The sequence below is a fragment of the Dendropsophus ebraccatus genome, chromosome 3, assembly GCF_027789765.1.
Source record: "Dendropsophus ebraccatus isolate aDenEbr1 chromosome 3, aDenEbr1.pat, whole genome shotgun sequence".
In the NCBI taxonomy this organism is placed as follows: Eukaryota; Metazoa; Chordata; class Amphibia; order Anura; family Hylidae; genus Dendropsophus; species Dendropsophus ebraccatus.
In genome coordinates, this window is record NC_091456.1 from 62126295 (window position 1) to 62151947 (window position 25653).

The 25653-nt window shown below is 41.9% G+C and overlaps 1 protein-coding gene across 1 annotated transcript in view; it reads left to right on the forward strand.

The window, feature by feature from the left end:
• Positions 1–25653, forward strand: part of KANK1 (KN motif and ankyrin repeat domains 1) — a 139389-nt gene that overhangs the window by 12023 nt on the left and 101713 nt on the right. The window contains exon 2 of the mRNA XM_069961891.1: positions 23369–23418. The gene's annotated coding sequence lies outside the window, so the exon portion shown is untranslated. The remainder of the gene's footprint in view (positions 1–23368; positions 23419–25653) is intronic.

The following is a 25653-nucleotide window of genomic DNA, read 5'->3' on the forward strand; positions in this document are numbered from 1 at the left end:
CCATTCCCTTAATGACCTTTGTTGCCCTCCTCTGCACCCGCTGCAGTTCAGCTGTGTCCTTCTTATATACCGGTGTCCAAAACTGTACACAGTATTCCATGTGTGGTCTGTGACCAGTCATTTATAAATAGGCAAAACTATGTTCTCATCTTTAGCATCTCGACCTCTTTTGATGCATCCCATTATTTTATTAGCCTTGGCAGCTGCTGCCTGGCACTGATCACTAAAGTTGAGTTTACTGTCCACTAATACCCCCAGGTCCTTTTCGGAAGTAGTTTTACCCAGTGTTTTATTATTTAGCACATAACTGTACTTATTATTTCTACGGCCCAAATGCATAACCTTACATTTATCCACATTAAACTTCATTTGCCATTTCACCGCCCAAGCCTCTAGCTTCTCCAAATCCCTCTGTAATATATTATTCTCCTCTGTACTGATTACTTTACCCAGTTTAGTATCATCTGCAAAAATGGAGATTCTACTCTGAAGCCCCTCAACAAAATCATTAATAAAAATATTAATAAGAAGTGGACCCAACATTGACCCCTGTGGTACCCCACTAGAAAACGAAAACCCAATCTGAATATGTTCCATCAATGACCACCCTCTGTTTTCTATCAGACAACCAGTTACTTAGCCATTTGCATACGTTTTCCCCGAGTCCCAGCATTCTCATTTTGTAGACCAACCTTTCATGCGGCACATTATCAAATGCCTTTGAAAAGTCCAGATACACAACATCCACAGCCTCCCCCAGGTCCAGTCTATAAGTTACCTCTTCATAGAAGCCGATCAGACTAGTCTGACAGGACCGATCCCTCATAAATCCATGCTGGTGATGCGTCATAAGATTATTTTCATTAAGATACACCAGTATAGATTGACCTTTTCCTCTTCCCCCTCCACCATTACACCCAGATTATTTTTGAGGTGACCAACATTTTCGGTTTTAGGTCTTTTGTTGTTTATATCGGTGAAGAACATTTTGGGATTCGTTTTACTTTGGGTGGCTATCCTTCTTTCTGTTGCTATTTTTGCTTCTTTTTTGCTTTTTACACATTCTATTCTGTCTATAGTTGCTCAATGCTTCCCCCACTACCTTCTTGTTTTAGTAGTCTGAATAGTAGGGAAAAGGAGCAATCAAATGTCAATTCAAGTGTTTAAGCATCTATGCTACAGCTATAACCTACATTTATAACCAAAGCCCTAATTCTAAGCTGGGTTTTTACGATGCAGTGGCCTGCATTGATTTAATGGGTTTTCAGGGTTTGGGGTCAAGTTTCTATTCTTGGTGCCTAAGGCTGGGTTCACACTGTGTTTTTGCAATCCGTTTTTTTTTTCATCCGTTAAAAAAAAAACAAAAAAAAAAACGGATGCATTTGTGTACATCCGTTTTTCCATGGACTTCCATTGTAAAAAAAAAACGGATCCGTTTTGATCCGTTTTTTTTTACAATGGAAGTCAATGGAAAAACGGATCAAAACGGATGCACACAAATGCATCCGTTTTTTGCAAAAAAACTGATTGCAAAAATGCAGTGTGAACCCAGCCTTACATGACAAACCCCCAGTAGAAGTAATTTATAATGTTAATTTAATAATTACAAAAATTCGACACAATAAAAAATTTGTTACTGTATCCCACAATTTAGTAAGCCTTAGAATTGACTAGGTATTGTAACAGTACTGTTTACTAGATTACACACTAGTGACATAAGCAAAATGATACAGGGGGCCAGGAGTCATGCGGCAGGCCAGCAGAGATAAGGTAGGTCATGGTGCTGGAGGCCTAGAATGAGGCATCTGAAAAAAAAGTGACACGGATATGTGTGTGTGTGTATTTTCCGTAGAAAAGAATATCCTTATTCATCTGTAAAATTCATTTTGGGATTATGCAAGTAAATATACATAAGTCACTGAATCTCCCCTGCTTCCAAAATAAGGCGATAGTGGTCAACCAATGCAGCTAAGACTTCCATTTTATAAAACTCAAATGCACAGTGGGCCAAAATAAAAACTTAGACAGTCGCCGGCCAACCTTGAGAAACTTTCCAAGGCCCCTGATCTGCTGCAAGCAGGAATAACTCCTCACTTTCCCTTCCATACCTTTTTAATCTGGGCTTCTAACAGGGTCAGGGATGGGAGTGAGGGAGGTGTTACAGCTTGCAGCAGGTCAGAAATTTGGGAAAGCCTGGGCTAACCACTATATAACAGTGAGTGGTTATGTGCGGCTTTAAAATTTATCTCAGCTGCATGTCTTTGTGCAGCTGATAGCAATATTTTCAGTGATTGTTCGCTACGGGTCCATTTACTCAGAAAGATTATCAGACAGGTTATCTGCCAAAGATCTGAAGCCAAAGCCAGGAATGAATTTGAAAAGAGGAGAAAACTCAGGCTTTCCTTTATGATGTGAACTCTGTTTATAGTCTGTTCCCGACTTTGGCTTCAAATCTTTTGCAGATAATCTGTCAGATAATCTTTCTGTGTAAATGGACCTTTAGTCACTCACTTAAAGAGGATGTACCACCCGGTACATCCTCTTTAACCTGAACCCACGGATCGATCGGCGCTGGCACGGGGAAGCCGCTGCCGCGGTCCGTTGTTCGTTGTTCGATCCAGTGGTACCGGCCGGTGCTGAAGCACTGGAGGTCGGCCGGGCCGCCCCCAGTGGGAGGAAATTCCCTCCCCTGTATGACGCTGCTCCATTCATTCTAAGCAAGCCGCATCATACAGGGGAGGGAATACCCTCCCACTGGGGGCGGCCCGGCCGACCTCCAGTGCTTCAGCATCGGCCGGTACCGCTGGATCGAATGGCGCCGTGCACAGGAACCGGGCGGCAGTCTGAAAAACGGACTGCGGCACCGGCTTCCCCGTGACTGCACCGATCGATCCGTGGGTTCAGGTTAAAGAGGATGTACCAGGTGGTACATCCTCTTTAAGTTCTTGCATGGCCCCATAGCGGGCAATGTAAAGAGATCCTTCATGTAGAGAGGATGTTTTCTGATCTCAAAATAATGAGGGCGTCCAAGAAGAAGGATCTGATTAGGCAATCCTTTTTCTAAGGAACAATTCATAGATTTCTTATTCTTAAGTACATAACAAAGCTTTCCACTTATTGCATACTTTTTTAGACCAATGTTATATAACATTGATAGCTTATACCCAGAATAGGTCAGTGTTCAGTTGGTTTTACACAGTTAGGGTGCCTTCACACGTACCGTATTGCTGCGTTTGTGGTGCGTTTTTTTACATGCGCGTTTTGAATTTCACATAATTTTCATGTGAAAATCAAAACTCGCATGTAAAAACGCAGCGTTAAAAACGCAGCGATATGGTACATGTGAAGTTACCCTAAGGCTGGGTTCACACACGGTATATTTCAGTCAGTATTTTGCAACCTCAACCAGTAGTGGATTGAAAACACAGGCTCTGTTCACACAATGTTGAAATTGAGTGGATGGCCGCCATTTAACTGTAAAGAACTCCCATTATTTCAATACAACAGTTGATGTTTTAAAATAACAGCAAATATTTGCCAGTAAATGGCGGCCATCCACTCAATTTCAACACTGTGTAAACAGAGCCTTTCTGTGTTGTCAATCCACTCCTGGTTTTGGTTGCAATATGAGAACCACTACTGAGGAATACTGACTGAAGTATAATGTGAACCCAGCCTAAACGTTGTAAGCCCTAAGCCATCTTCTGTGCAACATCTGTAGGCATACGAGCAGGTTGCCATATGGAACATGTATGTCTCCATGCCCAACTGTATCTCCTCTTGTATCCAAGGTAGAGGCGGCCCAATAAGACACTAGAGTAATGTACAGTTTTCTCCAATAAACGTACCCCTTTGGTCTAATACTGGGATCACTTTAAGTATATTATCACTGCATTCACGCGGACAATGTTTCACTTGATTCAAACAACTCCTCCTCAGTGCATTGTTTTTGTTTCTTTTTTTTTTTTTTTTTTTTTAAGTCAGTGAGTGTGGTTGTTGGCAAAGCGATCGATCACATGACCGCTACCTATGGGTGCGACTGCCTTGCACACATCTGTCTCCAAAGTCATGAGAACAGTTTGTTGGCTTCAGTCTAGCATCTTGTTTGTAAACTGGATCTAAAGTGTATGGAATTTTAAAGGCTGTTAAACCATAGTGAAACAGCTGTATGCCAAAAGAGAAGATGTGGAAAGCATGGGCTACAGGATCTGTAACAGGCTCTTACTCTCCTAGCAGTGGTCAAATTTTGGGTTATTATTAACAGGAGACAAAACATAGAGCATTAAAAAACACGTTTGAAACATCTAAAAACTTTTATTGATCACGGCTTGAATGTTCAGACCTTGACTGATCATTAGAACGAGCGGGGAGATGACATCGCTGCCATGTGCTTCTCTCCCCGCTCTGTGTTGGACTTTAAATGCAAGTCTATGGGGCTGTCTAGGTCATGTGATACAGAGTCAGGAGTAAATGTGCTAAGGCTGGGTTCACACTACATATATTTCAGTCAGTATTGTGGTCCTCATATTGCAACCAAAACCAGGAGTGGATTAAAAACACAGAAAGGATCTGTTCACACAATGTTGAAATTGAGTGGATGGCCGCCATATAACAGTAAATAACTGCCATTATTTCAATATAACAGCCGTTGTTTTAAAATAACAGCAAATATTTGCCATTAAATGACGGCCATCCACTCAATTTCAACATTGTGTGAACAGATCCTTTCTGTGTTTTTAATCCACTCCTGGTTTTGGTTGCAATATGAGGACCACAATACTGACTGAAATATATGTAGTTTGAACCCAGCCTAAGGCTATGTTCACACTACGTATATTTGAGGCTGTATTTGGTCCTCAAGTTTAGATCCTCATAGCAACCAAAACCAGGAGTGGATTGAAAACACAGAAAGGATCTGTTCACACAATGGTGAAATTGAGTGGATGGCCGCCATTTAATGGCAAATATTTGCTGTTATTTTAAAACAACGGCTGTTATATTGAAATAATGGCAGTTATTTACTGTTATATGGCGGCCATCCACTCAATTTCACCATTGTGTGAACAGATCCTTTTTGTGTTTTCAATCCACTCCTGGTTTTGGTTGCTATGAGGCCTGAAATATACTGACTGAAATATACGTAGTGTGAACCCAGCCTAATGCTGCGTTTACACGGAACGATTATCATTTGAATTTTCGCCTAAACGATCGCATTTGAGCGAAAATCAAACCGTGTAAACACAGCAAACGAAGAGCGAGAAATCGTTCATTTTGTTCTTAAATTGTCGTTCGCTGAAAATTTGCAGATCGCTTCGTGTAAACAGTCTTTCACCGATATGTAAAAGATGGGCTTCAGCAATCTCAAAAACTATCACAATAATGATTTTTCTTACTATTTATTTGTCTAAACGCTGATCGTTATAAAAGCCAAATCGTTGCTTCAAAATCGTTAAACGATTGGGCGAATTATCGCTCCGTGTAAACGCAGCATTAGCATTTTGGGTTTTTGTCTTTAATTTTTTTCTCTGCCCTGTGAAAGCCATTTTTTTTCTGTACAGCCCTGGCAGCACGATTATTGAGCCATGTAAACAAGTGCCAGTCTAGCAGATTGGTGCTCTCGTACCCTCCTGCATCGGCCTTTTCTGCTCATAAATGCTTGTTTTTGTCTGGTCCTTTTTTAGTTTTTAACAAACATACAGCTAAAAACACTACACAAGAATGAACCCTCAAAGCATGTTAGACATGATGACCGTAATCCTAAAAAGACCTATGGGGTATTACAAGCTTCATCCATTCCGCCATGTTATGTTTTGGCTGATAGCTGCCACCCCTGACTACCTAACTTTGTATGCCAAACCTGCATGTGCCTTCAGTAGCAGAAAACATGTGAATGCCAGGCATGGGGCTATGGTTGTCTAATGGTTACCTTTTAACAACTTTCTGATCCACAGAGATTAGCTGTGGGAGATCAGGAAGTGGATATGTTTTTTTTTTTTTTTATTTAAATAATCCCGGCCTTGATAAACTTTTTAAAAAAATGATTAACATAAAGGACAACCTCCTTTAAGCTTATGCTGCATTAAAATGATTTCTTTCAAGCGCTGTGTGTTGTGCTTATAATAAATGTATGAGCTCTCCACGTCTCTAAGGCTGGGTTCACACTGTGTGCAAAAACTGATGCATTTGTGTGCATCCGTTTTTGATCCGTTTTTCCATTGACTTCCAACATAAAAAAACGGATCAAAACTGATCCGTTTTTTTTGACTGACACAAAAACATTGCTGACACTATTTTTTTTTTTTTTGTCCGTTAAAAAAAACGGATCTGTTAAACGTATGCTAAAAACGCAGTGTGAACCCAGCCTTACTTATGTGATAGTGACATCTATGATACTGCTTCTAGGTAGGTGGAAGGGTACACGAAACAAGTACATTACATTACAACTAGTATGAGAAAAGAAAATCCCTCCGAGGAGAAGAATTTCTGTCCAGGATCAGAATTCTCTGCTTCTACCCTGACCTTCCGGTATAATAGATTTTAGGTGTTGGACCACTTAGATGTAATTCAGAGCCTTATCTTTAGTGTTGTATTACATTGCTGCTTTCAGGTCTTTGAAATGAAAGCCTGGGATGAGGGTAGAGTGAGGGCATTATTGATCTTTTAATGGTCAAGGATGAGCCATGTTTGGTATTATTTGATTAACATGGCGATAAGACGAGATGTTTAGGATGTGAAGCCTTCACAATAGATTCACAAGCTGAAGCTGAATTGAATTGTCAGATGTGTACAAATGTTATTGGCGGTATAAATTATGCCTCTGCGGGGTTTAATGAATTCATGAGAGTTGAATGAAGCCAAGTGTTTCATCTTTGAGGGAGCAGGGCTTGTGAACTGCTGTAGAACCACTAATGGGGCTGGTTTATGTAATCTCTGTGCACTACCCACCACTGTTTCAATGAAGAAAGAGTGTAGGGCACTTTAGGAAGCTTAGGTCATACTTGAGTTCTGCTGTGCTATTGTAAGTATGGGAACCTCTTTTATGCAGAGTGTAATTGAACCACCCTATGAATTCTTTTTGGCTGGGCTGCTGAGGTTTGTATTTTTTAAGTTAGCGAAGATAAACCAAAAATAACTAGTCTGGCTTTTTTTTTAGTTCCATATACAGTTACAAGGTAATATAACACATCTAAGGACATGTGCTTCAGGCTGGTTTCATGCTACCTTAAAATCTTGGAAAACGACAATAAAAACACCATGGCGCTATAATAAATAAATAAATTTATATATATATATATATATATATATATATATATATATATATATATATATATAGAAATTTATTTTTTATTTTATTTTGCAAAAACACCAGTGGCCAGATATTGGCTGAAAGTGAGTGGAAGTTTATGGCCTGCCTTACACACAGCGTTTTTTAGTGTGGTGTTTTTCTCTCCTTTCCGGTGTTTTTGAGGCTCTTAGGCAGTTTTTCCAAAATGCAGCGTGCTGAGGGTGTGGAATTTTTTCTGCAAACTGACATTTTCTCCCATAGACTTCAATGGGATTGTTCTGGTTGTCTCAAAAACACCATTGCTGTGTGTATGACTTTCTTTTTGTGGTCCAGCAGCTAGGCCATGTGATGGCAGAGGAAAAAAGTTGAGCACACAAAGTCAAAAACGCCCCCCCCCCCCAAAAAAATGCACCACTTTAGAGTTTTTCTGCCCCCCTCCCCCGAAATACGCCAGTCAAAAAGTGTGTGTGTGTGTGTGTGTGTGGTCACCCTCATAGTACACAGAACAAATTCCAAGGGAAATTCCCGGACAGTTTCCAGATCAAGCATGGGGTAGTTGTAAGATGTATACATACCCTTAAAATGTTTCCTTCAGTAAGGGTGCAGTCACACATACAGGAACTGCAGAGAAAACTGCGCTCCTCTGTCCTGTCATTTTCTATGGCTTTACATACTGGATTTTTCATTCTGCTGCAAGAAAGTCCCTTCCCATTTAATCTTAATTATTTTTATTTATATGGCACCAGCAGATTCCGCAGCACTTAACAATTCTGGGGGTACATACATAGACAAAAATAGACATTACAGAGATATACATAGAATTATCCATCCCTGAGGAGTGAGGGCCCTGCTCCAATGCATGAGCTCACAGACTACTTAACCCCCCACTGCTAGGCTAATATTTTACCTACCCATGCTCCCGCTTGCTTCTCAGGCTCCCAACCCCCTGATGTCCTGCTCAGCCAATTAGTGGCTGAGGTCGGGCAGCGCACAGATTGGCTGAGCGAGACACCGAGAGCTTTAGGAGCAAGCAGGAGTGCGGCCAGGTAATGTATTAGCCCGGCAGCTGTTGGTTTAAGTGGGAAGGGGCTTTACAGTCTCTCGGCAGAATGAAAAATTCACTGCGAGTATGTAAAACCATAGAAATTGACAGGACACAGTATTGCAGCAGACTTGCTGCGGATCCTGTACATGTGAACGCACCCTATTAAAACATATTCTTTGTAGAAATGTAAAAGACTTGTTATCTCTCACTTTTGGATAGATATACATATCACATTTTGGTGAAATATCATTGAATACACTCATGTACTCATATGTTTGAGGAAAGCTTTAAAAAAAAAACACACAATGGAAAGTCAAAGGCCATAGAGTGCGTAACATGTTAGCACAGCTAATATACAAAGGAGTCCCAGTATTTACCTAAAGCAAGGCCTGGGTCCTGGCCAAATATCCGTTCACCCCAGTCATGCTTTGATCTCCTGACTAATCATTTCCTCATACAAATTAGGACACCAGAGAAGGACTTTGACCATTAGCCAGCTGTCACAGCCCTGTGTGGGTTTCTCCTATCGTTTAATATGTGCCATGCTGTGATTTTTATTTATTTTTGTTTTGTAGAAGTTTTTTTTTGTTTGTTTGTTTTAGTGTGTAAAAAAAACAACCTGTTAATTTAATGTAGTGTTATCCTTGTTAACAGCATAGACAATGGAGACCCAGGAGAGGACTATATTTATCACCTGTTCACGAATGACAGCATGGAAAATGACATGTATGTACGGTGCTGTTTTATCTATGAGTACCGGGCTGGGGCTGAAGCACTGGAGGCGGGCCGGGCCACCCCCAATGGGAGGAATCCCTCGCCCCTCTACGACGCGGCTTCGTTAGAATCAATGCAGCCGTGAGGGGCGATTCCGGGGTCATGTTAAAGCAAATGTACCTGAAGGTACATTCGCTTTAAAATATTCCTAAAGTACATTATTTTATTATTTATTAGGAGGTTGGCAGTGGTACGGGCTCCTGCACCTGCTGTATGCCCTTTTGCATTCCCTGCCAGGGAAATTGTGTATGGCTCTTCTAACTGTATTGCACAAGAATGTGGATTATGTGTTGAGACTTTAATCCATGCAACAAATCCCTTCCTGGTAAAGAAAAAAAAATTTAGAACCAGTCCCAATCAGTGCTTGTACTTGGCACATTGTTTAAATTCTTTCCTGGGAAAAGGGCAGGCAAGAAAAGTAGAGCACTAAATTAGTTATAGCTGTTATACGGAAAATGCTGTTGTCTCCTGTATCTGTCTTGCATATTATTGGTATTTGTATTAGAATAAATTTTTTCATACAACTCCCTACTTGCAGGACTGGGTCTGGCACACAGGATTATGTTTTGCTTTAATTTTTACACAGCATTTTTGCAATATGTTTAATGTATCTGTTTTTAAATGGTTACTTTTAACATACACAAAAATGTTGTCAACCACGTTTTTGTGTCTGCTACAAAAAAAGCATCCGTTTTTTGATCCATATATACAAATTTTTTTTTTAACCCCTTCAAGACCAATGTCATTGATGCACTGATGTCCGGGTCAAATTAATGCAATGTTCCTTCCTGCCTTCTAAGAGCCATAGCGCAATCCTGGTGTTTTTTGTTTTTTTTAAGTTTACACCAATTACCGCGTGGGAACAATGTTATATTTTAATAGATTTTTTTTTTATACATATTTATTTTTATAATGGGCAAGGAGGTATATTAAACATTTATTTGGGGGGGGGGGGGGGGGGGGGCTTACAAGTTTTGTTTGTTTTTTAATGAAAAAAAACAAACACTTTTATTCACTGTAAAACATGCAATCATTAGATTGCATGTAGTGATCTATGCTATGCCATAGCGTAGCATGGATAAATGTTATCGACGATCAGTGCATAGAGCCTGCCTGAGAGCAGACCCTATGTACAGATGGCTGATCCGACAGGACGGAGGTAAGTGGCTTACCCAGGCCTGTCGGTAGAAGCAATCGAGACCTGCGGGGGTCCCAATCACCCAGTGACAGGAGCTTGTCCTGCCACTGACTACCTTAAACACTGATCGCTATAGATCATGGCATTTAAGGTGTTAATGACAGACAGCTTCGGGATCACAGCTGCCTTTCATTATCCTTGGCTCCCAGGACACTGATGTGTGTGGGACCGCTCTTACCGCTCTTACACATTGAACCCCTCTCACAGTCAGGAATGTACATACACGTTCCTGCTCTACAGGGTACAGCAGGAATGTATATGTACGTATTGCTGACGTGAAGGGGTTAATAATGGAAGTCAATGGAAAAACTTATTCAAATTATTGCACACAATTGCATCTGTTTTTTTTTTCTTTCATAAAACGTTTACGATAAAAGGACTGCAAAAAACGCAGTGTTAACCCAACCTAATTGACATAGTTGGTATTTTAATCATGGACAGCTTATATTGAAAAGAATCACTTTTAGGGTGCCTTCACACCTACCGGATCCGCAGCGGGTCTCACTTCTGCGGATCCGGTACCATTCACCCCTATTATAGCACATACTCGCAGCGGGATTGACATCCCGCTGTGAATATGTGCTTTAACCCCCCGCTGGCCGCAGCCCCGCCGCCTCATCCCCCATCCCCGGCCGCATCCTGCAGCCCGTGGCCGCAGTCTGCAGCCGCCCGCATCCCCCCCGGCTCTGGTCCCACTCGGCTGATCTGAGCGGGACCGGAGCCGGCAGCCTCACTGCAGCCGCGCCACCAAGCAGGTACTGTATGCTCTCAGCGGCGGGCTGCAGGATGGGGCCGAGGATGGGGGGATGCTGGATGCGTCCGGGGATGGGGGGATTCGGCCGGGGATGGGGGATGCGGGCTGCTGGATGCGGCCGGGGATGGGGGATGCGGCGGGGCTGCGGACAGCGGGGGGTTAAAGCACATATTCACAGCGGGATGTCAATCCCGCTGCAAGTATGTGCTATAATAGGGGTGAATTGATACTGGATCCGCAGATCTCGCTGCGAATCCGCAGAAGTGAGATCTGCTGCGGATCCAGTAGGTGTGAATGCACCCTTAAAGGGAACCAATTACATTAAAAATGCCTATTAAGCTCGGGAAATGAGATGATATATCACTCAGTATACTTAAGCCTAATTTTTACAAATTGGCGCACCGTATGTAAATCACCCACAAGTAGTATGGGCGATGGGCCGTTTGCAGGTAATCGCCATCGCCTGGGTGGTCCTGAGATGTAATCATCCCCTTCTGGGAAGCAGTGAAGGTGTGATGTCATCCAGAGGCGTGCCGCAGCACCGACACTCTCATCACCCCACACATGCACTGTACAGTGAGTGCCATTCTGTGCTGTAGGTGGCGTGATGAGAACGTCTGCACACCGATGTGCGCACACCTCTGGATGATGTCACGGCTTCACTGCTGTTTGAACAATGCCTCTCTCGCCCAGGGGGGCATGATTACATTGACCGCTCAGGGTCTCACTTTGTTTTACTTTGCAGGGACTCGGCTGGGGATAGGGACATGTATGTAAAATGTACTGAGTGATGTATCTGCACATTTCCCTAGCTTAATAGGCATTTGTAATGTGAATGGTTCACTTTTAATTCTGACTATTCTAAGGGCTCCTTCAAATGTGTGTGGGATCCGGACAGATATCCTGACCTATAGGGTTGTATTGGGCACGGACACCTTTCAAGATTCTTCCTAAAAGGTGTCTGTTCTGAAAAATACGTCAGAAATTATAGAACCTAATTTTGGATGTTGGCTACCTATATGGGCAAGGGCCTGTATCGCTAGCGCTCTCCAGAAATAAAAATAGGTCTTGTACTTGTCACAAATATAGTAATTATTATAAGCCTACTAAGAGAATTCTTACAAATAAACGTAGGGAGATGTAATTAGGCTATATGGTAAGTACCTGTTCAGATTGTCCTCCGGGTATGTGTATACGCTGCCTTGGGGTCACCTTTGATTCTGCCCTGTCTTTTAAGCCACATATTCAGGCCCTGACCACCTCCTTCCGCCTTCACTTTAAAAACATTTCCAGAATCCAATCTTTTCTCACCCTGACTCCACCAAACTGCTGGTACATGCTCTCATTATATCCCGCTTGGATTACTGTAACATACTCCTCTCTGGCCTTCCATCTAACTCCCTTGCTCTCCTCTAGTCTCTCCTTAACTCAGCTGCCCGACTAATCCACCTTTCCCCTCGCTTCACCTCTACCAATCCCTCCACTGGCTCCCCATTGCCCAACATACTCACTTTAAATTGTTGACCATGATGTACAAGGCCATCCACAACCTGTCCCCTCCTAAATCTCTGACCTGATATGCTGCTACCGTCCCTCACGCAACCGTCAATCCTCCAGTGACCTCCTTCCGCGCTCCCTCTTGTTCGCACCTCGCACCAAGACTTTGCCCAAGCCTCCCCCATACTGTGGAACTCACTACCCCGACACATCTGGCTTTAATCAAACATCAGGTCCTTCAAAAGTAACCTGAAAACATATCTCTTCAAAATAGGCTACAACCTATAATAATTCTGCGTCACGCTTGATGGGCTGCACTTTACCTCCTCATTCTCTCCCCGTACCTTGTAGATTGTAAGCCCTTGCGGGCAGGCTCCTCTTCCTCCTTGTACCAGTCTGCTGTTTGCCTTTATGTAATGTGTTTTAATCTTGTATTGTTCCTGTCTGTTACCCCTATCACTTGTATAGCGCTCTGGAATTAAGGGAGCTTTATAAATAAATAATAATATAGGCGTACTTCTCCTGCTCCTCTCATCTGCCGGGCTGTAGCAACCGGTGTTTGGATTTACAGTTTTGGGTACAAGTGTTAATTCCTTTGGGCTGAACTCTGGGAACCGAATAACTTTACTCACAAAAAAAAACAAACGCATTTCGGCAATTACAGACATTTGCCTTCGTCAGGATCGAGTCTATGGTGAGGAGGTTCCATCTTTTAGGGTTACTTTTGCAACATAACAGGTTCAATATGTTTCCATACAAGTTACTTATATTATGCACATAATTGCATGGTTATTGAAGTTATTCCTTATTGCTGAGTTTTTGTTAGTGTTTTTGGACATTCTTGCTTCCCAGCTTTTGGTGCAATATGTTTGAACTATATCTAGTATATTTAAGTATATACTTAAATAACCAAAGGCCAAACGATCAGAGTCTAGTTGCGCTTATCTCTGATCCCTACATAAAAAGTGAGGTCTGCTTTGAGTGGTGAGTATATGCTCCATAATAATTCTGGCTGTTTATATGAGTGTAGTAAGGTACTGTAGGTCTCTACAGAGGACAATTAGTCTTCTTTCACTTATTCTATCTCTGATGGAAAGGAATGCTTTGTGTAAGCAGCCTAAGAGCTTCACTGACCCAGTGATGCCCTCTGGCAGTGACCCTCTTGCTAAAGCTAATATTTACAAATGACAGACTTTTTATTTTGCTTATAGTAGCACATACCATTCTATTAATACAGTTTTTACGTGTGTGTGTGTGTATAATATATATATATATATATATATATATATATATATATATATATATATATATATATATATATATATATATATATATATATATGGGTGTTCCCCTTCAATTATATGTAGCATATTGATAAAATATGACATAATTTTTTCTTCATGGGTAACTGACATTGTAAATCACAACAGAACCTGAGAAAAGCCATCCTACGCTCCTTGTTTTTAGAGGTTAGATAGAATCCAGTACTCTATTTACCCAACTCCCAGATTTTTTGTAAGTGATTTCAGAGTGGTATGCAAATAAAAAAAAAAAAATGCATACTCTCCTGCACTGACCTACTGCCGTTCTGACTGCTCTAGCTTCTTCCTAATTCCTGGCATGCGTTTTCCCTGCAGAAACTGCCCAATTACCACAATGGTGCCCCGCTTTAGCCAGCAGGCAGTTCGTGCTGGGAAGATGCACCACAGGGATGAGGACCAGCAGAGAGCTGGCAGAATAGCGGTTGATCAAAGTAGAATGGTTCGCCACCTTTTTTATTTCCATACCACCTTTATATTCTAAATTCTCTGGGGATAGCATACCCATTTTCAGAGTATACACAATCTATGAAGTCCAAGAAAAGTTCTCTAACACTGTGCAGAACCCGCAATATGTGAAGGACAGGAAGCGAACCACTTCATGAAGTGGCCATAGGCTATAACATAAACAACCAGGGTGTAAATACTCCTTAATGGTGACTTCTCACATACCGTAATGCAACAGATTTCACGCTGCGAGTTCCACAGCGAAATTTGCTGTTCTACTCTGCACTGTTAGCCATGGCTTACTTAACTCCGCAGCTGCCGGGCCAACAAGAGAATACATTACTTGTCCATGCTCCAGCTTGCTTCTCCGGCTCCCGGGTCTCTACCATCCCACCCAGCCCACCAGTGGCTGTGATGGGACTGCGCTCCGATTGGCTAAGCGCAATGTCAGTGAACCAGAAGCCAGAGAAGCAAGCTGGAGTGTGGATCCCTGTACGTCTGTGAATTGATGTAAAATTGTCACAATGTGCAATAGCTTTGTTGCTCAGAAATTTGCGACGTCTTATTACAGTTTTCTTTATACCTCATGGCACATTTATTAGTAGTGGCTTTCGGTTAAAAGTAGCTAATGCTGGTGCCAATCCACTCTAGTCCAGACCACACTTCAATGGGTACATTTGTTAGCTTTGTGGAACACTAACATTCATTAGCTTCCCAGTGCACTCAAATTCATGAAGGTCCGTGCACCTTTTTGAGAGATTTATCTGACAGATTTTTGAAGCCAAAGCCAGGAATGGATTTGAAAAGGGGATAAATGCCAGTCTTTCCTTTATGACCTGTTCCCTGTTTACAGTCTGTTCCTGGCTTTGGCTTCAACAATCTGTCAGATCTGTGTAAACGCACCATTAGCCTTAGGCTAGGTTCCCACTGCATTAACCTCTTAAGGACGGAGCCAATTTTCGCTTTTTCCTACTTGTGTTAAAAAGGCCATAGCACTTGCATTTTTTCACCTTGAAACCCACATGAGCCCTTATTTTTTGTGTTATTATTTGTACTTTGCAATGGCAGACTTAATTTTTGCATTAAATATGCTGCAAAACCAGAAAAAAATTATATGCGTGGTGAAATTGAAAAAAAGCAATTCTTTTTCTTTGTTTGTTTTTTTTGTTTTGTTTTTACGCCGTTTGTCCTATGGATAAACTGACATGTTATACATGTTCCTCAAGTTGGTAAGATTAAAACGATATGCAACTTGCATAACCTTCATATTATTTCTTGGCTTTTAAAAAAAAAAAAGAAAACCTTTTACAGGAAAAAAAAAACATTCCCTAAAATTGCTCTATTCCCATGCTTATAATGCTTTTATCCTTTGGTCTATGGGGCTGATTGAGGTGTCTTTTTTTTTTTTGCGTCATGATGTGTTCTTTCTGTCGGTACCTTGATTGCGTATATGCGACTTTTTGATCGCTTTTCATTACAATGTTTCTGGATTTGATGTGACCAAAAATGCGTAATTTTTGCACTTTGGCGGGTCTTTGTCGTTACGCCGTTTACCGTGCGAGATCAGGAATGTGATAAACTACTAGCTCACGTGATTACGCATGCGGCGATACCAAACATGTTTATTTTTATTTATAAAATGGGGAAAAGGGGGTTGATTCAGACTTTTATTAGGGGAGGTGTTGTGTGTGTTTTTTTTTTTATTTTTTTATTAATGAAGACACTTCCCCCTCCCCCACCCCCTCACACACTTTTACATTAATTAGAAGTCCCCCTGGGGGACTTCTAATACAACTACACTGATCTCCCATAGAGATCAGTGTAGCTGTATAACACAGCACCGATCCATGAGATCGGTGCTCTATTGCTATGGTCTGCTGCAGACCATTGCAATAGAATACCAAGGCAGGATCAGCGTCATTCCGACGCTGAGGCCCGGCTCGGTAAGGCCAAGAGATTCCCCCCCCTGCAATCGCATTGTAGGGGAAGATCCCGCCACTAGACACCAGGGATGGGCTGCAAATAACACTGTTGGATGCAGCTGTCATGTTTGACAGCTGCATCTAACGGTGTTAATTAGCGGGAGCGGTGATTGGCCGGCTCCTGCTAATAGCCGCGGTCCCGTGCGCGGCCCCCCTCTGAACTCCTCTTGCGGACATATGCCGTACGGGTACTGCATATGTCCTTCAGTTTCACTTTTTCTGTTTGCTTCATTTAACGGGTACTACAGGTTAGGGCCTTTTTTAATATATGCTTTGGGATGGGCTGTTTTAAAAATAATAAAGGGCACTTACCTCCCAGGCTCTTGCAGCGCTGCTGATATCTTACCATTCCAACCAGCTGTTTTGCTGCTTCTGTAACAGGTCAATCTATAAATGCTTTTGTGTTTTTTTTTTGTTTGTTTTTTTTCTTCATGTATAAACAAAAATGAGATGTGAACCCAGCCTGGACTGTTTTAATGATTTTTATTTATTAAAAATTTCTGCATAGTTTTTTTTTCTTCCTGTATTCTACATGATATTTACCGTGAAAAGCGTTCTTACTGGACGGCCCTGCAGGATTTTTACGGCATGTGTTGTCTTAATTAAACAGACAGTCATGGTGAATGCAATGCTAAGAGTTAAATATCCAGGATCACAATTTGCCCTAGTCTTTGCTACTAATGTAATAATGCTGCTGTGAGTCACATTGCCCTTTCATGGGTGATCGAGTGGGCACAACAGCTGTCATTTAGAATGCCTGAAGGTGAATCTGGTAGGGCATTCCCACTAATGGCTATACTATACGGCAAGGGTTAGCGCACAGAGGCTCTGTTTTATCTCTATAAAGCAGAGTACAGTACAGTGAAATAGCTGCTGCGCCAAAACAGTGCCGCACAAGAACACAATCTAACCACAGTCCTGGTAATCAATGGTTGTACCACAGTTGATGCTTTCCTATTCTTACATTTGCTTCTTTTAGTGGAAAAACTAATGGAAACTAACTGGGGGTCGATGCAAATCAAGTTGTGAGGGCATTAAATAGCAAGATTTGCATATGCATGCTGAAAATAATTGTATTTCTCTTACGTGTGAACATGAACATTCCAAGCACTTGAACCGAGTCTTCTTTACTAGCACTGAAGCTTGTCTGCTTCCGAGTACTTTTGTGCCAACTTCCTAGCATCCTGCTGCATGATCTGTATTGTTCAGATGGCTGCTGAATAGGATTCACTGAGACCTGTCACACACAAGTCCTCAATGAAGCCATTCATTAGAGCGGGGGCTGGGGACTGTATTGCATTTCATCATTTCTGATGTAACGTTTTTTTCCCAACATAGTTCAGGTTCCTCTTCTTCAGCTTTCCAAGATCCTTGTTTATCACAGCAAAAAAAAAAAAAAAAAACATAGGCTATGCTTTTTTTTTTTTTTTTTTTTTTTTTTTTTTGACAATGGATTTTGGAAGGAGTATTACAGTTCTGTATAGAAACTTTGTTGCATTTTTGCCATTTTCCCACAGGGACATCCTCAGTGGCAATTCTGCACCAAATGATATGGATTTTGATCATATTCAAGCATTTAATTGAAATCTGATCCCATGTCTCTTCTACACGTTGCCGATGTTGGTGCATGCTGATTGACTTGGGTACAAATAGAGCTTTTTCTTCAACTCTTCTCACAAGTGTGATCTCACTATTATGAGCCACCTCCACTGCCGTGTCTGTCACTCCGGAACTGATAGACCTTGTGATAAGCCTCTTGGCTTTCGTATTCTTCCTGTCATGTCACATGATGGAATTTGGCAATTTTCTTGTCCGATAGGCTGCTGTGAAGGAGCTGGGTGATCTTGTTACTCTTTTCTTGGGAAAACATCATGGCTGCTCCTTGACATAAACCTTTCACTTGGGAATCAACCTAATAAAACACTGAGCTATTAGGGAATGTGAGGACAGGTTGTTGTTTGTAGTATACAAGAAGAAAAAGATTGTTTTACCACGAGTAGCAAAACGGTGACCATGCATTTACCTGACAAGAATCTGCATAACTAATCTATAACTTAGCATGTGCTAAATAGTTGCAAGTCAAATTGATGTATGAAATAACCAAGTAGATTGTCTGTACAATGATGGTAGTCTCGCATTCAGAGCTGTAGTGGATGGTGAGTTCAAAATATTGTTACCCTTTTGTAGAGAGAAGAAAAATCCATCGAAACTTTGGGTAGTTTAGAGTTCGATCATTTCCAACTTGGTGTTTAATGCTGGATTATGGGAACTTTACTGTGTTTTACAAGATGCTTTCTGTCACGTCTCTGCAACTCTTTCTGTCGCATTCAGTTTCCTCTCACTAATGAAACAACGTTGCCATGGTTGTGGCTGCCGGTAACGCCATATCACATCTCTGCATTGTATTAGGTTACTGGCACTTTGAAGAACACAGTGAATGAGTAAAATGCACTCTTGTATTGTATTTTTGAGTGCTTCCTGCCCAAGACCAAAGAGGTTGATTTTTCAAATGTCTTTGGATAAGTTTAATATTTTTATATCTTTTTGATAAGCTGAGGTGCAAATTTAGTCTTGTGCTGGTTTGGAAAAAGAGACCAAATGCAGAAAGTCTTGGCCAGTACAGAGAGTCACGGCTCAATGTGAATGTTATGTGACTGCCTTTTCTGTGAGCACAGATGACCGGGACTTCCTGCGTTTAATCTCTTCAACCAGCACAAGACTAAAAAGCTGCCTTTGGGAGTCTGGACCTGGTTTTCAAGTAAGCATAGCTTTGTTTTAAAGCATAACGAAAAAAATGTAACAGTGACACTTTAAATGAATGGTGCATGGTGTTTTTTGGCTCAAAAACACTGTGGCCAGGTGAGAGCCAATAGGGAAATATAAGCGCCGTGCCCACATGATGATTTTGTGTTTGGTGTTCCCCCCACAGAGCACAGCAATATTCAGAGCTGGGCACCTGTATCTTTCTGAAGCTCCTGTGAATAATGCTAGAATACCCCTGGAGCAATGTGCTGGTTCTGAATACTAACAACCAAAGATCTCCTTGATACTGTCACCCCCTTACTCTCTTCATTTCATTGGTTAACTGTGTCCCTTAGGCGGGGCTTCACAGCAGTTGGGTCCCATCGCCTGGCAGTGGAGAGCGCCCAACTGCTGTGAAGCCCCGCCTAGTTGACACTGTCCCCCGATTAAACAAATCTATTTTAGAACAGAAAGAAGACACAGACCAGTTTTATACAGGTACAATGGTGCCTTGGATTACGAAAATAATTTGTTCCGGGACTGTGCTTGAAATTAAAATCACTCTTAAACCAAAGCAAATTTTCCCATAAGAAATTATTGAAATGCAGAAAATTGGTTCCCCACCCCAAAAATAATGCTTTTATTCTGAATAACATGTAAAACAGATGAAACAAAGATTTAGAAACAGCTGAATATAAGTTACTGTACAGTATAGTAATCAGCATGTGGAGTATAATGTATAGTAAGTGCATAAACCTGAAAAAACAGCCGCAGTTTGTAGATGCAGGATGAAACTGCAGATCCCCATAATGCAGTATTGTAGTACAAAAGGCTAGAATAGAGAAGCAGGGCTGCTGTCAAAGGTCTGTGTGGTCATATGACAGCAATGGGGAAGTGTGTTCAGCATGGAAAAATCAGGAAGTGAGAATCACAGAGCTGTGCAGGAGGACAGTGACAGAACCTTTTCTATACACCAGTGTGAATAGCTATAGCTGAGTGTGAGTGCAGGCAGATTATAGCAGGAATGCAGAGGATGGGAAACACAAGGGCTGACAGACTGCAGAGAGCATGAAGAAATGAGCAGGACATATGTGGGCACAGTATAGCAGCACTCTCTGTCAGAGGAAAGAGAGAGGTTACAGCTATGAAGAGATTACCTCAATTGTCCTGGCCCCCGATGTAAGCCCCAGCCTGAAGTGGATCTGCTATGATTTGTAAGGTGAGGGAGACTTCCTGGGTCAGAGTACAGAGCTGTAGACCCCGCTATGCAGACAATGTCCCTCCCTCACTCCCCTTCCCACATAGTACAGGGAGCTTATAAACCAAAGCAATGCTCTTAAACGAAGTCACAATTTTTAAAAAACAGTGAGCTCTTCTTGCAAAATACTTTCAATCCAAGTTACTCTTAAACCAAGGTACCACTGTATTTTCTCAAATATGCAGCATCTAAGCTTGGGTATGGTGTGGAGAACCCCAGATAGAGTAAGGGGGGTAAACAGTATCACTTTAAAGAAGGGAAAGTAATATTGTTTTGTTTACAGTTGCAGTGTTGATTACTGAAAATCACAATTTTTCCACATTTATGGCATTTCAGTGACCAGTATGTTGTGCCACAGTGAATAGATGGCTTTCTGGTTAAATGTTGGGTGTCCTGGCTTTAGAAACATCCTACATGTGGCACTATGTTTTTGCATAGACATGCATCAGAGCTCCATTCACATTTTAGGATCTAACGTGGTGATTTACACAGCACTGACCCACCAAGTAAAAGGGGTACTCTGGGCTAGGGGGCTTTTTTGCCTATGGCCGGGGAGGAGGTGGATGAGGGCAATAACGTCCCCTTACCTCCTCGGTTTTAGCGATGTGTCCCAGATTGCGCGCTCCGGTCGGCGCTTCCCGCCTCTGCCACTGACTGGCTGAGTGGACTTGAAACGTCACGTCTGAAGCCCCTGCAGAGACCAGGAAGCGACCGGAGAGGTGCGATCTGGGACACTGCACTGGAACTGGGGAGGTAAGGGGATGTCATTGCCCTCACCCACCTCCTCCCCGGCCATAGGCAAAAAAAAACAAACCCCAGCCCGGAGTACCCCTTTAATATATCTGACTTGCAATAATAAAAGAAATTCTCAAAATGTTACTATTTTGGAAAGTACAAAGAAGAATAGTGAGCATTTTGACCCCACTAATTTTTCAGAAATGCGTGTGCAGTGAATAATGTAAAGTGAAACCTGCTATTTTCTACAGATATGGCACACCCTTATCTGTAGAGACACTCTTCATTAATTTGTTGAGCTCTGCAGGGCTCGTGGTTTTTGGAGAACCTTTTACCGCAGGTCGGTACAATAATGGCAATACACAATTTATGTACTTTTTAAAGGATTTCCTCCTTTTTATCCTATAATTTTTTTTTTTATATTAAAAAAAAAAATATATACTTTGTAATTTTATTTTGTCTCACTAGGAAACTGGACTACTTGATCTTCAGATTGCATATATAATAAACTGCAGTAAAGATCTGTACTGCAGTGTATTATGTCTCTGTGTTACACTGACAGGCATGAAAAATTAGACTCTGTCTCAAAGTAGAGCCTGATCAGCTTTCATAGACCAGAACCAGGACGGTTGAAGTGACTACATTGGCACTCTGAGATTGCTTTGCAGAGCACCAGTGGGGAACAGAGGGAGATTACTCCCTTTGTAACCCTGCTATATGATGCTGTTGCACCGAAGGCAGCATCTAAAGGGTTAACCGTAAGAATTTGAGTGCTGTTCCGGTACTAACAGTTGCAGCAGGAGTGAGGCAATATGTAACAGCTGGGTCCTACTGGGGGTGGCATCGGCGCTGCTTCTTGCCTGTGTCGCTTTATAGATGTAAACTGTACATTCATCCAGTTACACCCATATGCAGGAAGAGGTTAACATATTTGTAGGTTGTCATGTCCCATCTTTCCTCCAGACTATACAGATTTAGTTCTTTAAGTATTTACTGATGGGGGGGTTGTTGGGATGCAGCAATGGATAGTGGAAATCTGCACCAGGTTAAAGCTGGTATAGATTTAGAGATAGCAGCCTCAGATTAACCCGTTTTTTTTTATTGGGGGGGGGGGGGGGTGCACCCCTTTATCTGGCGTAGGACATGGAGGTGGGAATTAAGCTAAGACTACTGTACAGATACCCGTACTGATCGGACCTTCATTGGCCCGTGTAATAGGACCCTTAGTTTCTGTTGAAGAATTGATGGTCATTCTTCATAAACATTTCTGAAATATTGATACGAGGAAACAAGTGGTCAGTAGTGATTCCAGCAGTTATAAAAGACATTTATAGCATATGACCGTATCCTATAGATGTGGTTTGAACGTCCATGGAACCACTTGACTACAAAGAAAAAGCAACAAATTGGGATAGGTGTATTGGCCTGTAAGATATACATAAAATATTTTTTAGCAGTATCACAGATCACACTGGTCAGGTAAAAATGGATTTATCAGATCACTTGAAGGGTTCTTTGTTTGCTGGTTGTTGTCCCCCGATAATTCACTTGCTCTGTGTTACTGCATTGCTTGACAGAAGTCATTCAGGACTGCAGGGGAAATGTGAAAGCTCCACCGACACATCTCCTAATCTCCTATAGGCATCCGGAAACTTCTAAACTGAGTAATTTGAAACTTGCTATAAGAAAACAACAGAATAATTTCTACATAAAACAAAATGTTACTTACATAAGAGTGGCGCTCTGCCTTTTTGCTCTACACTAAATCACTAAATATTGTTGTCCCCATTCACATAAAGCACAGTTCTCTTACATCGGCTACTAAATAATTATCCGTGCCCTCTCTGTTGCATTATTTCTTCTTTAGGCATTTGGCATGGAGCCCAGTGCTGTACTACAAGGAGATGCCAGCGTAGTCCTCCTGGCAATTAATGAATCCTAGTGAGTTGTCTTTGTTTGTATGATCACAAAGGGAACAACATAAATCAGCGGGTAAAGAAAGAAATATGTAGTCTGGATTTCCTGTGCCTTGAAAGTGTAATCCCTTACACTATGAAAAGAGCCCTTTCTTTAATTTTCAGTGTTAAACCTTGAGAGGAAAGCTTAGCGGCATTCTAGGTTGCCTTTCTTCTCTATGGACTCTGCTTGTTTGTCCTTGCCCTTTTTTTTTATGAAGGTCACCTCTCTATCATTTTGCTGTATACGTCTTCTTGCCTAAGAACAGTTATAGTTGCTTAACAAATGTTTATTAGATGCCAAGTGCATTGGCTGCTGATAGAAATGTAACTGTATATCATAGCTGATTGTGAAACGGTTTCTTTCCTTGTTGCAGGATGAACCAACCATTAACGTCCATGCCCTATTGATCCCAAATTACATTAGGTAAGTCCATTACATTATGTTTGCTTTCTGTTTAATGTTTTAATTTAAGAATTTCTTTTGAATGTTGGATTTAAAATGCAGTAACATCCTCCCTTATTGGTGCAGTTACTGATCTCCAGCGCCCTGCATGCCGACTGCCACTGCAGCATCATCAGTGGTTTACTACTTGTTGTTCAAGGTTTGATCAAGGTTTTTAAAGTCCGATAAGACTCAAAACTGTTTGGTATTGCCTGCGGTAAACTACAGGATACGGACCATATAAGGGAGCAAAGTGAAAGTGCGGTGTACTGTAATATACTGAGGGGTTGTTGCTGGGTGGTGTAGTGCAACCCTAGGGCTCACCTTTTGTAACCTTCCTGTTACGGTGGGGTCCAAGGGTGCCAAGGCCCTTCTCCTCTCAGCATATACACAGGGGAATATCTTTAATAAAAGTCTTTACACAGTAGTGGTGCAAGTATATGGAAACTTTACTTGAAGAATAACTGTACAATCCAATACAGGGGCATCTGATGATGAATATATGTTGATTTGATCAGAGTCCTTAGCTTCAGGGGATTACAAGAATAGAGTAGACAGACCTGTTCCAGGAACTTTGCGGTTTTCAGACCTTTATAAGGTACGTGTGAATAGATACTTGAAGTTACTGACTTGAAAGAAATGACGCTGTCAACGCTCACTAGCAAGTAGGAGGAAGTCGCAAGAACACACTGACTTGAGAGCCAGGAAGATGCACGGTGAATGGGTGACCCTCTAATACTTCACCCATCCGACAGCAGGCACTAATAAATACAGAGGGTGTCCTGCTGAGACTTTGAGGACACGTATTAATCCTTATAGCTCCCTGGAAACAGGATAGGAGACTGAACCTCAAGCCTGACAGGATTACTGAGGTGACGTAGGGAGGTTAGATGTGACTCTGGCCAAGCCAGACTACCAACTGTCAAGACCCGCACAGCCCTCTGGGAAGAAGGTGGGCGGAGCCAGCTTTCCCCTGGCCAATCACTAGAGTCTGATGGGTGGCAGGGGAGGAGCACTGATCAAGCTCAACACTTGTTTACAAACATATAAATTGACCAATCAATAATCTCCTAATGGGTTGCTATGGAAACTGTAATAACACTTGTACCACTGGAGGTCAATACATAACAGCATATTAAACAAATACATGACAGAAAACAATGCTCATTTAATACATTACCACAAGAGAGGCCAGGAAAAGACACAAACACATAGGCCCCAAAACAGACAGTCCGGGGTTGTCAATGGCAACAATATACCTCCAGACGCCTGACAATATATACCGGACTGGGCCATTACAAAAGGGGTATTCCCATCTGGGAACGAGAGCTCCCTGCCCCCCTCAAGATGCAAAGGGAACTGAACATGAATAAGCATAGTAATATCCAGTACAGTTTACATTAAATTGATGGATAGAATGGCAGCAGCGCAGGGAAGCCAGTCCTGTGGTTCCCATGTATGGCGCTACTCTACTCCCGGGCAACGGCCTGGGCCGAAGCCCTGGAGGTGGGCCGGCCCGCTCCCCGTGGGAGGAGTCCCCACCTCTCTATGCCGCGGCTGCATTGATTCTAATGGAGCTGAGTCATAGAGGGCCGGGGGTTCAGCCTGGGACGGTGACTGGGAATAGAACGGCCTGTACATGGGAACCGGACTGTAGTTCCCCGTGCCACCGCCGTTTTATCCATATAAAACTCTTATTATGCGTTCACACGTACAGGATCCGCAGCAGATCCTCTGCGGATCCGCTACGTGTGAACGTACCCTAAAAGTGAATGTATCTGAAAGCTTCCCCACACTGGCACTGCTCTATCCATATGATACACTTAAAGCGAATGTACTTGATGGTACATTCACTTTAAGAAAGTCTTCCTGTTTTTTTATTTTGTGATTTGAATACACTATTTGTATAAAGTGAATCCTAAGTTATTGGGCATTTCTATTAATAAGCACTCCTCAAAGCCAATACATCCTGTTTAATAGAGATCAATTTTTGCTTGTGCTGTAAACATACAACTCCATACAAAGTTTTACCTTGGCCAATTGATAAAATAGCACCCTGTATGATTTTTGCCATTTTATTTCCTTTTGTCCCTTTATTTAGGCTTAAACATGTACGTTTAAGGCTAGGTTCACACTGCGTTTTTGCAATCCGTTTTTTAAAAAAAAACGTATGAAAAACGTATGGAAAAAACGGATGCGTTTTTTTTAACGGACACA